General features: G+C 37.4%; 1 pseudogene; it reads right to left on the minus strand.

Annotated features, from left to right (window-relative positions):
- Positions 1–7672: 7672 nt before the first annotated feature.
- LOC102470285 (complex III assembly factor LYRM7-like) lies at positions 7673–8474 on the minus strand (annotated as a pseudogene).
- Positions 8475–12464: the final 3990 nt, after the last annotated feature.

Consider the following 12464-nt stretch of genomic DNA (forward strand, 5'->3'; position numbering starts at 1 on the left):
CATTCTTTTTTTTTTTTTTTTTTTAAATAATTGTTTTATTAAACTTTATTTACCTTTTATTTATAGATGTATTTATTTTAATTTGACCAGAGAAGGAGAGAGAGTAGAGAGAGAGAGAGAGCTAGAGAGAGAAAGTGAGAAAGCAAGTCACCAAGTCGGGGACTCGAACCAGGGTTGGATATGGGGGGAGTCCAGTGCCCTCAACCATACCACCTGCTGGCTTCAGTGGCCATTCTTCTTTACTGGCCAGAGAGCACAAGCAGTTGATGGGAGGGTAGGGAGAGTGACAAAGGGAGGGAAGGGGGGTGGGGGAGAGAGAAAAAGAACAAAGTACTCCTCAGTAGGTTGTGGCCACACCACAATCCTTTTAACTCCTTTTCTCTATCCTATCAGGATTTGGGTATGCATGCACCATGCACCTGGAATGTTTCTCAAGCTCCTAGGGCTAGGGCTCAGACTGCACTTGGCCCTGTGGTATCTGGCTCCTTATGCACAGTGCTTAAGCACTGCACTACAGGTCTAGTCTAAATTTTGGCCATTCTAATAGGTATGTATCTTACTGCGATTTTAATTTCTGGTGACTGCTGATGTTGAGCATCTTTCCATGTGCTTTTCCATTTGTTTAATTTTGATAAAGTGTGTGTTCAAATATGTATCTATTTAAAAAAATGGCTTGTTATCACTGTAAGTTCTTTATATATTCTGGGTAGAAGTTGTCAGTTTTATGATCTATAAATATTTTCTCCCAGTCTGTGACTTACCTTTTCACTGTCTTAGGTTACTGTTGCAGAGAAAAAGACTCTTAATTTTGATAAAATAATTATTAATTTTTAATGCATTGGGATTTTGATGTTACATCTAAGAAATCTTTGCTTATTCAATGTTATAAGGATTTCCTATTTATATCATGTAGTTTTGTAGTTTTAGGTTTTATATTTAGATCTATGATTGATTTTTCAGTTAATTTCTGTGTATGGTGTGAGGTACCAGTCAAAGATCCTTTTTTGCATATGGATATCCATTTTTATTCTCCTTTGTCATGACTTAGACTTTTATTATTCCTAATATTTTTTTTTAGAGACAGGTTCTTGATATGTTGCTCAGACTAGCCTTAAAACCACGATCCTCCCAGGACCAGCAGTTAGCATAATGGCTATGTCTCTGAACTCCCTCGAGTCCTGGACCCAGTGACTTAAACTTATGTCGGGTGCATGTGTGTGTGTGCCCAAGATCCTGAGAGGAGAATGGAGAAGAAGGGATTGTGGAGTGGCCAACCCCCTGGGGGGTGATTCCTCACTTTCTGTCTCTCTGTTTTTCTCTGTCTTTCTGGCGAGTGCACACACCGTATAGCAAAAAAAAAAAAAACTCTCAAAAATAAAACAAAACAAAACACCACGATCCTCCCACCTCAGCCTCCTGAGTAGATGGGCTCAGCTTCCTCATAAACGTTTTTACTGTTTGACCAGTTTCTCAAAAGAGAAAGTTCTACTGGAATTTTAATTGCAATTACAGTAAATTTAGAAACTAATATGAGCAGAGACTGTTTCTCCAGTATTTCATTAAAACGCCCTTGCCAAAGTAGTCAAAGTCATCTCCATGTGGCTAAATCCAATTGTCAGTCCAAATCTTGACCTTTCAGCTGCTTTTGGCAAAATGAAACTCTACTTCCAAGACTCCATCAGGCATCAGCAATTTTTTTTTTTTTCTGTAAAAAGTCAGATAGCAACTTCAGATTTTCTGGATCATATAGTCTCTTGCAATCTTTCAACTCTGCCCTTGCAGTGTGAAAGCAGCCATAGACAGTATGTAAATCAATGTGCTGCAGTGTTCCAATTAAACTTTACACACAAAAAGCATCAAGTCAGATTAGGCCCCTGCAGTCCATAGTCTGCCAATGTTACCTCTACATCTTTCTGGTTTTCATTTTACCTTACTGGAAACGTCTCTTGTGTTTGTTGCTCCCCATCTCATTAACATTGGGGTGCACCAAAAACTAATCCTTGACCTTTCTTATCTCTAGAATCCGTTTCTGGATGATATCATCAAATGACATGATTTTAAGTAATATGTTGTTGGAAAAGTCATGATGCGTTTTTGCAGCAGATGGTGCTAGTTCGTATTTGGAAGTACCAGAGTAATTCGCATTTATGTTGTTGTTATGTCATTTGACAGGTGACAGTTACAGCTTTATTCTAAAAAAAAGTTAAAGTGATTTGGTTGAGTTTTGGAGATTTTACAACAATCTGAAGATGGAAGACAAAACTGTAAGTCTTCACCATATTTTACTGCTTTACTTCCATAAAGGGAAGAACACATGTCAAACTGTGAAAAGTTGCGTAAAGTTTATGGTGCTAATACTCTACCAGAACGTCAGTGCCAACCGTGGTTCACAAAATTCCGTGCGGGTGATTTTGATCTCAATGATGCTCCTAGGTCAGGGAGGCCCACTGAGATTGATAACGACAAATTAAAGCATTGATCGAATCAACCCATGTTAGATACCAGGAGAGATTGCAGAAACATGGAACATCCATCATTTAAGCATTCATGACCACCTGAAGAAGCTGGGATATGTAAGCAAGCTTGATATTTGGGTTCCTCATGAACTCAAAGAAGTTCATCGGATGGCATGTATAAACATTTGCAACATGCTCATTAAAAATGAGGAATATGATCCTTTTTAAAGAGACTGAAATGCAAATCTTTCCCAGAAACATGCTAATACACATACTGGAAAATGTTTTGTCAGCTACATGAGATCCCTTAGCTCTGCTAAGTTTATCATAAAGAGTTAAAAGACAAGTTGTATATTAGAAGATTTTGCATCACAGATAATCAGTAAAGGATTAGTGTGCAGTAAATATAAAGAATTGGTAAAATAGAAAAAAAAAAAAAGTCAAACAACCCCATAGAGAGAAGTGGACAAAAGATGTGAACACATAATCATAATGAAAAACCATAACGGTCAATAAACATATGACAATGGTCTGTCTCACTGGCAATCAGGAAATGAAAATTAAAACAATATGACACCAGGGCCAGCAGGTGGTGTGGTGGTTAAGGCACTGGACTCCCCCATGGCCAACTGCAGTTCGAGTCCTGAATGTGGCAGTTTGCTCACTTTCTCTTTCTCAATTTCTCTTCTGGTGAGTGTATGTATCCTAGAGCAAAATTTAAAAAAATCAATAAATAGGGGGTTGGCAGGTGGCATGGTGGTTAAGGCAGCTAGACTCCCTCATGGCCGACTGTGGTTCGAGTCCTGGACCTGGTGGCTTGAAACTCATGGTGGGTGCATGTGCATGTGTGTCCAAAATCCCAAAAAGAGAATGAAGGAGAAGGGATTGCAGCATGGATATCCACCCTCAGGTGTGATTTCTCACTTTCTGTCTCTCTGTCTCTCCAGTGAGTGCATGTGCCCTATAGTAAAAATCTCTCTCTCAAAAAATAAATAAATAAAATGAAATAATTATTTTTTAAAAAGAATTATTTAATTAATTCCATTTGATATCACTATTTTAAAAATTTGACCAGAGAGAAACAGAGAGAGAAAGGGAAAGCGAGAAAGCAAGCTGCCAGGACTGGGACTCGAACCACAGTGAAAATCCAGCGCCTTTACTCACCATGCCACATGCCAGCCCCAAAATTAAATAAGACTTTTTTTTTTTAAAGAATTATTTTATTTAACTTATACACTTTTTAATTTTAATTTGACCAGAGAGAGAGAGAGAGAAAGTGAAGAAGTGAGCCACCCGGTTCAGGACTTGAACCGTAGTCACCCATGTGGGAATCCAGTGTCTTTAACCACCATGCCATCTGCTGGCCCAAAATTAAATAAGTCTTAAAAAAAAAAAAGAAATACCCCATTTCATAGCCATCAACTTGACAAAAATGAGAAAAGTCATATATAACAGTAACAGTGAGGATGTGGAGAAATAAAACGTTTTGAAGACTGTTGAAGTATAAACCAGTACAATTACTTTAAAGAGCAATTTAAAAACTTCTGGAGAAACTGAACATGTACACACTTTATGATCAACGGTTCTATTTCTTGCTATACATCCAGATAAAACTTTTCATGTAAAAATACATGTACTGGGTTTTTTTGCAAATTGACTTGCCATATGAAAAGATAGGAAACAATACTATCATTCACCAACAGAGACATGGGTAAACAAACCAGTTTATTCTTGCAATGAAGTAATATGTAAAAGTGAAAGACCTAGAATCCATGCGGCGATACAGGTATATCTCTAAAACTCAATGTATGATAAACAGCAAATAACAGCATACAGGTATCATAACACCCTTCATTTACATTTTAAGATAAAATATTATATATTATCTTTTGAATACATAAACATTTGGTAAAAGTACAAAAAACAAGTATGGGAACGACATCTACAAATTATGAAACAGTGATTATCTCTGGAGAGAAGAGAAAGAAGGGGGGTGGTACTTTAGTATTATAAAATTTTATGACTTAATAGAGCTCTAAAAAAAAAAGATGGCAAAATGTAACACCTGTCAATCATAGGGATTAGGTTCATGAGTGTGTTATATTATTTACTAATATTTCATAATTAATTTTAAATTTAAATTCACTAGTAGCTTAGCTATTATCCTTTAATAACTATATGTTGATATACTCACTGTAAACCACATATAAATATGCAGAGGTAAACAAAAGTCCTCAATTTACTGCTTTCTTTTCTAAATCCTTAATTAACAGCAATCACAAGCACGTATGATTTCTATGCATTTGTATGTATATATGAATATGTGTGCAAAAAGTTCTCTTATACTTAAGTGAATTTAGAGTGAACACATTATGCTACTTGCTTCTTCAATTTAAATATATATAGCATCATTATTTTCAACTTCTGCACAGCATTCTAGAGTAGAGATGAGTCACATTTTCTTTAACTATTCTCCTAAATTTGGAAACTTAAGCTGTTATCAACATTTTAAAATAACGAATGACATTACAGATATTTCTGAACATATGTTTGACATATCTGATTCCCCTGCTATATACCATTTTTAACTTCTGCCAAAAGATTGCTTTACAGAATCTTGCTGGGCCTCTAAGCCTGGATATCTGCAATCAGAATTTGTGCACCACACTTTCACTAAATTTTAATGTTCAAAGTGAAATGTTACACTCGGGCAACTCCCTGTGGGAACATGAGAACCTTTTTTTAAACAAGTACAAAAGGTTTAATTAAATGTTGCCATTGTACCAAACAAATGTTAGGTACTTGGATCATCATTATCAAAGTTTTTACAAATGGTTTATGAAATAAACACTATATAGGTGTAATAGTTTACCCTCTAGTAAACCAGTCGTAGGAATTAGCTTCACGAGTGTGAACCTTTATTTTGCCAAGAACTCATAAATAACTTTGAAACTATGGAGAAAGTAGCTAAACATAAACATATCTGAAACATAAATAGATGCTATATAAGGTTAGGGTACCAAATATTTTAAAATTTGTGGCAGTTGAGCCTATTTGTTGATATGTTGATACATGTCATAGGAACTTGACTGAATAGTTTTAAGGCATGAAAATAAAACATGATCTGTCAAGAAGATATCTATCTAAGCTTTAATAAAGTAAACGAGTGAATCACTAATCTCTACTGTTACAAAAAGAACTGTGAACTTCTCAAAATGTTAAATGATACCAAAATAATATAGAATATACATTAAATTATATCAGTCAACTTTCTTCCAAAGGAGGCTGGAAGGTGATGTAGTGGTAACCCATGACACTCCGAGGCAGACACGGGGCAAGCTGCAGATCTGCATCTGGAGACCTCCCTGAGTATGCTGGCCAGGTGTGTGCCCAGACCCAGGCTGGCTAAAGCTGGGAGCAGACTGCAACATGAAGACCCTGTTGGAGTGCTGGGGTGCTATTTCTACATCTTTCTCTCACTCTCTCTAACTCATGGAATAAACAAATAAGCTTTTTAAAAGTTCATGGAAAAATGAAATTAAAATAGGAGTTTATTCTGAGGCAAAAAATTTTGAAATGTTTTGTTTTTTCATAACATGCATTTTCCATGAAATTCTGAAAATCCCTTGTCTAATATAGATACTCAACTGAAATAATAGTAAGTTAAAATACTTAAATAGTGATTATGCTACGATGACCTTGAGCACTCTGATAAAATACATTTAAAATTTAAAACAACTTTCATTTTTCTGTAGGCCTAATTTCTATGTACATAATTAGGAATATACACATAGGAGATGAAAAATGATGTAGTGAATCTTTTGCCATGTATAATTTATTACTCATAATTCTAATTGATCTCAAAAATATTAGGAGGTACTAAGAATCGTCTCTAATTTAATTTTAAGTAAACCACTGTCTAAATAATTTTGATAACTTCTAGATTTCCTAAGATTAAAATTACTTTCAAGTATGACATTTTATATCCAGTATGGATATATCAAAAATCTTATAAAAATTAAAAATGCGGTATCATCATTGTGAGAATTCATTAACGAATGGGAGGAAACACACTGTTCGCTGGGAAAACAGAATGGAAACAATGCACGGATAAAAGAAAAACGAGAACATTAAATACAGTATTTCAGTCCCTAGCATTAGATGATGGAGTGCACTCCCTTTTGTGCCATCACCAATCTCAGCAGGAACAGACACAGCAAAGAAGAGAAACTAGTTAAGTTTTGTTGATTATGTAAAGAGTGTAGATGTATATTTCATTTTCACAAGAAAGACTAACTGTGGTCTAAATATGGATAATTCTACTGAAACTACATTATATAGTTTGGCCAAGAAACACTATTTCCTGGGGACCAGCAGGTGGCATGGTGGTTAAGGTGCTGGACACTCCCACATGGCTGACCGGGGTTCAAGTCCTGGATCTGGTGGCTTGCTTTCTCACTTCCTCTCTCTCTCACTCTCTATCTCTCGCTGGTCAAATTAAAAAATAAATGAATGAATAAAAAAATAAATAATTATTAAAAAAAAAGAAACACTATTTCCTAAAAAAAGATTAGGATTTCTTTATTCAGTGGTGACCTTAGGTGATTTTTGACATTTTAGTTATCATCAGAAGACTAATAAAAATTATCTCTGTAAGAACACAGTACTCTCTCTCTCTCTAAAAAGAAACTGTACAACTATTTGTTAGCTACACAAATTTGTTAGTTCTTAGGTAACAAAGGCTACCTTCTGTTGAAAAGTTGGCAGGCTCTGTGATTTAAAAAAAATTTTTTTTGGAGAGGTTTTTGTTATAGGGCATGTGCATTCGCCAGAGAGACAGAGAGATAGAAAGTGAGAAATCACCCCCTGGGGGGATGGCCATGCCACAATCCTTTCTCCTCCATTCTCCTCTTGGGATCTTGGGCACACACACACACACACACACACACACACACACACAGTGTGAGTTTAAGCCACTGGGTCCGAGACTCGAACCCTGGTTAACTACATGGGAGTCCAGCAACATAGCCATTACAGTAACTGCTGATCCCCCCCCCAATTTTTATTTTTTAAGAGAAATTTTTGCTATAGGGTATGTGTGCTCACTGGAGAGAGAGAGTCAGACAGACAGAAAGTGAGAAATCACCCCCCTAGGGGGATAGCCACGTCACAAACCCTTCTTCTCCCCTGAGGATTTTGGACACATATGCACATGTGCCTGGCGTGAGTTTTAAGCCACCAGATCCAGGACTTGAACTGCAGTTGAGTATGTGGGAGTCCAGCAACATAACCATTATGCCATCTGCTGGTCTTTTTGGAATATTCTGTGAACTAAATATCATTTTAGTCTAATAATCTAAATTGAAAATTGCATTTCACACGAGGGGAAAACTCACCAACTTGTCAAAATAGCTATATTAAAATAAAAATATTCATCAAAGTGAAACAGAAATGGTCATTTATTTTACTTTCTAGCAGTTGATTTTGAATGAAAATGAAATAGCTAATGTCCATTAGAAATACATATTTTCTGCAGTTCTCAGCAATGTCCTTTTAATGTACAATTTAATTATGAAGTTATTCATTAATTCACTCATTTTTTACATTCCGGTTTAGAGAAAAATATTTGCATTCCCAGGACATTTGCCAGAGTTATGTATTTTAAAGTTAAAAAGTAAAAACACTTGTTTTATCCTAGAGAAGTCACTGCTTCTGGGTTGGTGCATCACAATATGGCACAATTTCTATGAGAAGGTCTTTTCTAGGAACCAATTTCAGTGTATTGTGGTTTGTGTGAATATCTTGTACAACTGATGTCCTGAGTAGCAATTCAACATCAGAACCTATTTTCATAAGCTCTTCTATTTTCTTAGGCGAAGTCTCACTTTTATTACTTTTGAATTCTTCATTTATCTTTATTCTGGCTGCTTCTAATGCTCTGGCATCATTTTAAAAAACTTGTTGTCTGGTTCTGTGCAATGTTTTAAAGAGCTGTAAAACCTTGGTTGCCTGACCCATGGTTCTCCCCGGCGAAGCAGCCCATGAATTTTTTTTAAAGAATTATTATTGGAACCAGCAGGTGGCGTTGTGGTTAAGGTGCTGGACACTCCCACAGGGTTGACCACGGTTCGAGTCCTGGACCTGGTGGCTTGCTTTCTCACTTTCCCTCCGTCTCTTTCTCTCTGGTCAAATTAAAATGAGTGAATGAATAAAAAAAATAGTTCTTTTTTTAAAAAAGAATTATTTATTTTAATTTGATCAGAGAGAAACAGTGAGAGAGAAAGTGAGAAAGCAAGTCACCAGGTCTGGGACTTGAACCACAGTAGGCCACGTGGGAGTCCAGTGCCCTTAACCACCACAACATCTATTGGCCCCATGATGGGCTTTTTTTTTAGAGAGACTTTTTTCTATAGGGTGTGTGTGCTCACATGCCTGAGAGACAGAGAGAGACAGAAAGTGATAAATCGCCCCTTGGTGGGGATGGCCACACCACAGTCTCTTCTCCATTCTCCTCTCAGGATCTTGGGCACGCACACACAAGTGCCTACGCCTTAACCACCAAGCCACCTGCTGGTCCTGGAAACAAATGTATTTTTAAAAAATGGGCTAGCCCATGGCATGGTGGTTATGAGGGCTAGATCCTACATGGCTGACTGTGTGGTTTCTGTTTTTGATCCAGTGGCTTGAGAAAAACAAGCCAGATGCATGTGCAAGTACGCCCAAAATTCCAAGAGGAGGAGAAATGGAGAAGAAAGGATTGTAGCATGACCATCCCTCATGGGGGTTAGGCTTTCTCAGCTTCCCTCTTTCTCTCTGGCAAGTGTACACATCCTCTGGCATAATTAAAAAATAAATGAATTAATTTAAATTAAAAAATTCAGTGTTTTGGGCTGGCCCTGTAGCATAGCAGTTAAGGGAGCCAAAATCTACATGGTCAACTGTGATTTGGGACTTGGCCTGGCAGCTTGAGTAACATGCTGGGTGTGTGTGTAATTAGAGTTAAGTCCTTATAGGATGGAGAAATAGAGGACAGGGGTAATAGCTTGGCCTTGCCCAATGACGGAATACTTTTTCTCTTTCCTTCTGGTAAGCATATGTGCCCTCTAGCAATGAAAAAAAAATAGTTTTAAGGTAAATATTTTTATTTAAATTTCATTTAACTTTATTTATTTTAATTTGACCAGAGAGGAAGAAGAGAGAGAGAGAAAGAGAAAGGAAGTTGCCAGGTCCAGGACTTGAACCTCAGACGACCATATGGGAGTCCAATGTCCTTAACCACTATGACACCTGCCAGGCCCTGAAGGTAAATCTTCTAAGGATATTTTATTTCAATTGACATCTAAAATGGAGTCCTTGATTCTAACTAAAGACAGCTAATAGGATTCTCATTTCTGATGATATTAAAACTTACATGACCTAAGACCAGCTGATGGTGTAATGCTTATGTCACTAGATTCCCACATGGTCAATCATGGTTTGAGTCCCAGACCTAGTGGCTTGAAACTCATGCCAGGCACATGTGCATGTGTGCCCAAAATCCTGAGAGGAGAATGCAAGAGAAGGGACTGTGGCATGGCCATCTTCCTGGGGGGGTGATTTCTTGCTTTCTGTCTTTCTGTCTCTCTGGCAAGTACGTATGCCTTATAGCAAAAATCTCTCTAAAAACCAGACCAAACCAAACCAAAAAAACATATATGACCAACTTAACCCTTTATTACTTACTTATTAAATATGCAAATTAAAAAAGTGAACAGAATTTGGTTAAAACATTTTGTTGGTCATCTGATTACCAATTACTGATAATTACAACCATCAAATGGAAAATTTGTTTATGCCACTTTCTATATAAAAAAAAAAGCGCAAAACCACTCTCCCAATTGAGAGATTCCAAATTTTGTAAAACAATGATTCTTTTTCTTTGGAGAGGTTTTTGCTATAAGGCACGTGCACTTGTCAGAAAGACAGAGACAGAGAGACATTAAGTGAGAAATCACTCCCCAGGGGGGATGACCATGCCGCAATCCCTTCTCCTTCATTCTTCTCCCAGGATCTTGGGCATGCATGCACAGGCACCCGGAATGAGTTCAAATCACCAGGTCTGGGACTCAAACCGTGGTTGACTATATGGGAGTCCAGCAACATAGCCATTACACCAACTGCTGGTCCCGTAAAAACAATGATTCTTAATGGGGGTGTTTTAGATTGTCCTACCAACTAGAGAATGCTACTGGAATTTGGTGGGCAGCACCAGGGATGCTACATCTCATATCTCATGTCATGTGTGGGACAGCAGCATGGTGAAGCATTCTTCCGTTCAAAATGCTGACAGTGCTCCCATTGAGAAACATCGTTCAACAACAAACCGGTAAATCTTAGGTAAGATATCTTTCTACACTCCAAATAAAGCTCTTAAGATATAAAATTTTGAGGAGATAGTTTTTTCTTCTTTTCCCCAGAAGAACTGAACCCAGGTAAGTGTCATGATAAAAATAATGCTTGTGCAACACTCTCTGAAATAAACTGCCTTTACTTTTCAAGCCATCATGCTTATGGGTAGCTATGGATAAGGAATTGCTCCAGGTTAAGGAAGGCAAAAGAGACATGACAACTGGGGGACTGGCAGATGGTGTGGTGGTTAAGGGTGCTGGGTTCCCACATGGCTGACTGAGGTTTGAGTCCTGGACCTGGTGGCTTACTTTTTCACTTTTGCTTTCTCTCTCTCTTTCTCTCTCTCTCTCCCTCTGTCCCTCTCTGGTTAAACTGAAAAAAAAAAAGCCAACAAATAAATAAAGTTAAATAAAACAATTCTCTAAAGAGAGAGAGAGAGAGAGAGAGAGAGAGAGAGAGAGAGAGAGGATGATGATGACTAAATGCAATGAGTAAATCTTGATAGGATTCCGGACAATTTTTTTTTTCTTCTGCTATTAAGGGCACTGCTAGGAAAAACGGAAAGATCTGACAGGACTGCATCAATAAATATCCTTGGTTTTGATGACTATACTGTGGTTGCATTAGAGAATGTCCTGGCATATTTCAGAAATACACATTAGAGTATTTTTAAAGAAATAACACCCTAAAGTATTTCTCCAAAAGATATAAACCAAAGTAGGCTATACTTTGTTAAAATGTTCATTTTGTGGTAAGGGGCATTAAAATTTTTATTTCATTTTATTCATTCATTAATTTATTTAAATTTCACCAGAGAGATACAGAGAGAGAGAAGGAGAGAGAGGGAAAGTGAGAGAGTAAGCCACCAGGTCCAGGACTTGAACCACGGTCAGTCATGTGGGAGTTCAGTACCTTTAAGCACCATGCCATGTACTGGTCACTTTTTACATTATTTTTTAAAAATTTGCTATAGGGCATGTGTGCTCAATGGGGAGAAAGAGAGAGAAAATGAGAAAGCACCTTTCAGGGGGATGACCATGCCACAATCTCTTCTCCATTCTCTTGCAAGGATTTTGGGCACCCACTCACGCACACACATACCCAGTGTGTTTTTCAAGTCAATGAATCTGGGACTTGAACTGCATGCTTGGACATGTGGGATCTGGCTGCCTTAACTACCATGCCACTGGCTGGACCAAGGGTTTTTGTTTATTTTTTTAAGATAAAGATACCACTAAAATAAATTCAACTCAAAAGGAAAACTGAAATTTTCACTAAATAAAAAAAGAACTGATTTAAATAAAAACAATACTTCCCTGGGGGAGGGGGATGGTCATGCCACAATCCCTTCTCTTCCATTCTTCTCTAGGGATTTAGGGCACACACACACATGTGCCTGGCATGAGTTTTAAGCTACTGAGTCTGGGAATCAAACTGTGATCGACTACGTGGGAGTTCAGTGGTGTAGTAACCATTACGCCATCTGCTGGTCCTTTAAACAAATATACATTTTTAAAAATTTTATTTATTCATTTATTTTTTTATTTGATCAGAGAGAGAAAGAGAGAGAGGAAAAGTGAGAGAGCAAGCCACCAGGTCTAGGACTCGAACCGTTGCCAG

The sequence above is a fragment of the Tupaia chinensis genome, unplaced genomic scaffold, assembly GCF_000334495.1.
Source record: "Tupaia chinensis unplaced genomic scaffold, TupChi_1.0 Scaffold144346_1, whole genome shotgun sequence".
NCBI lineage: Eukaryota > Metazoa > Chordata > Mammalia > Scandentia > Tupaiidae > Tupaia > Tupaia belangeri.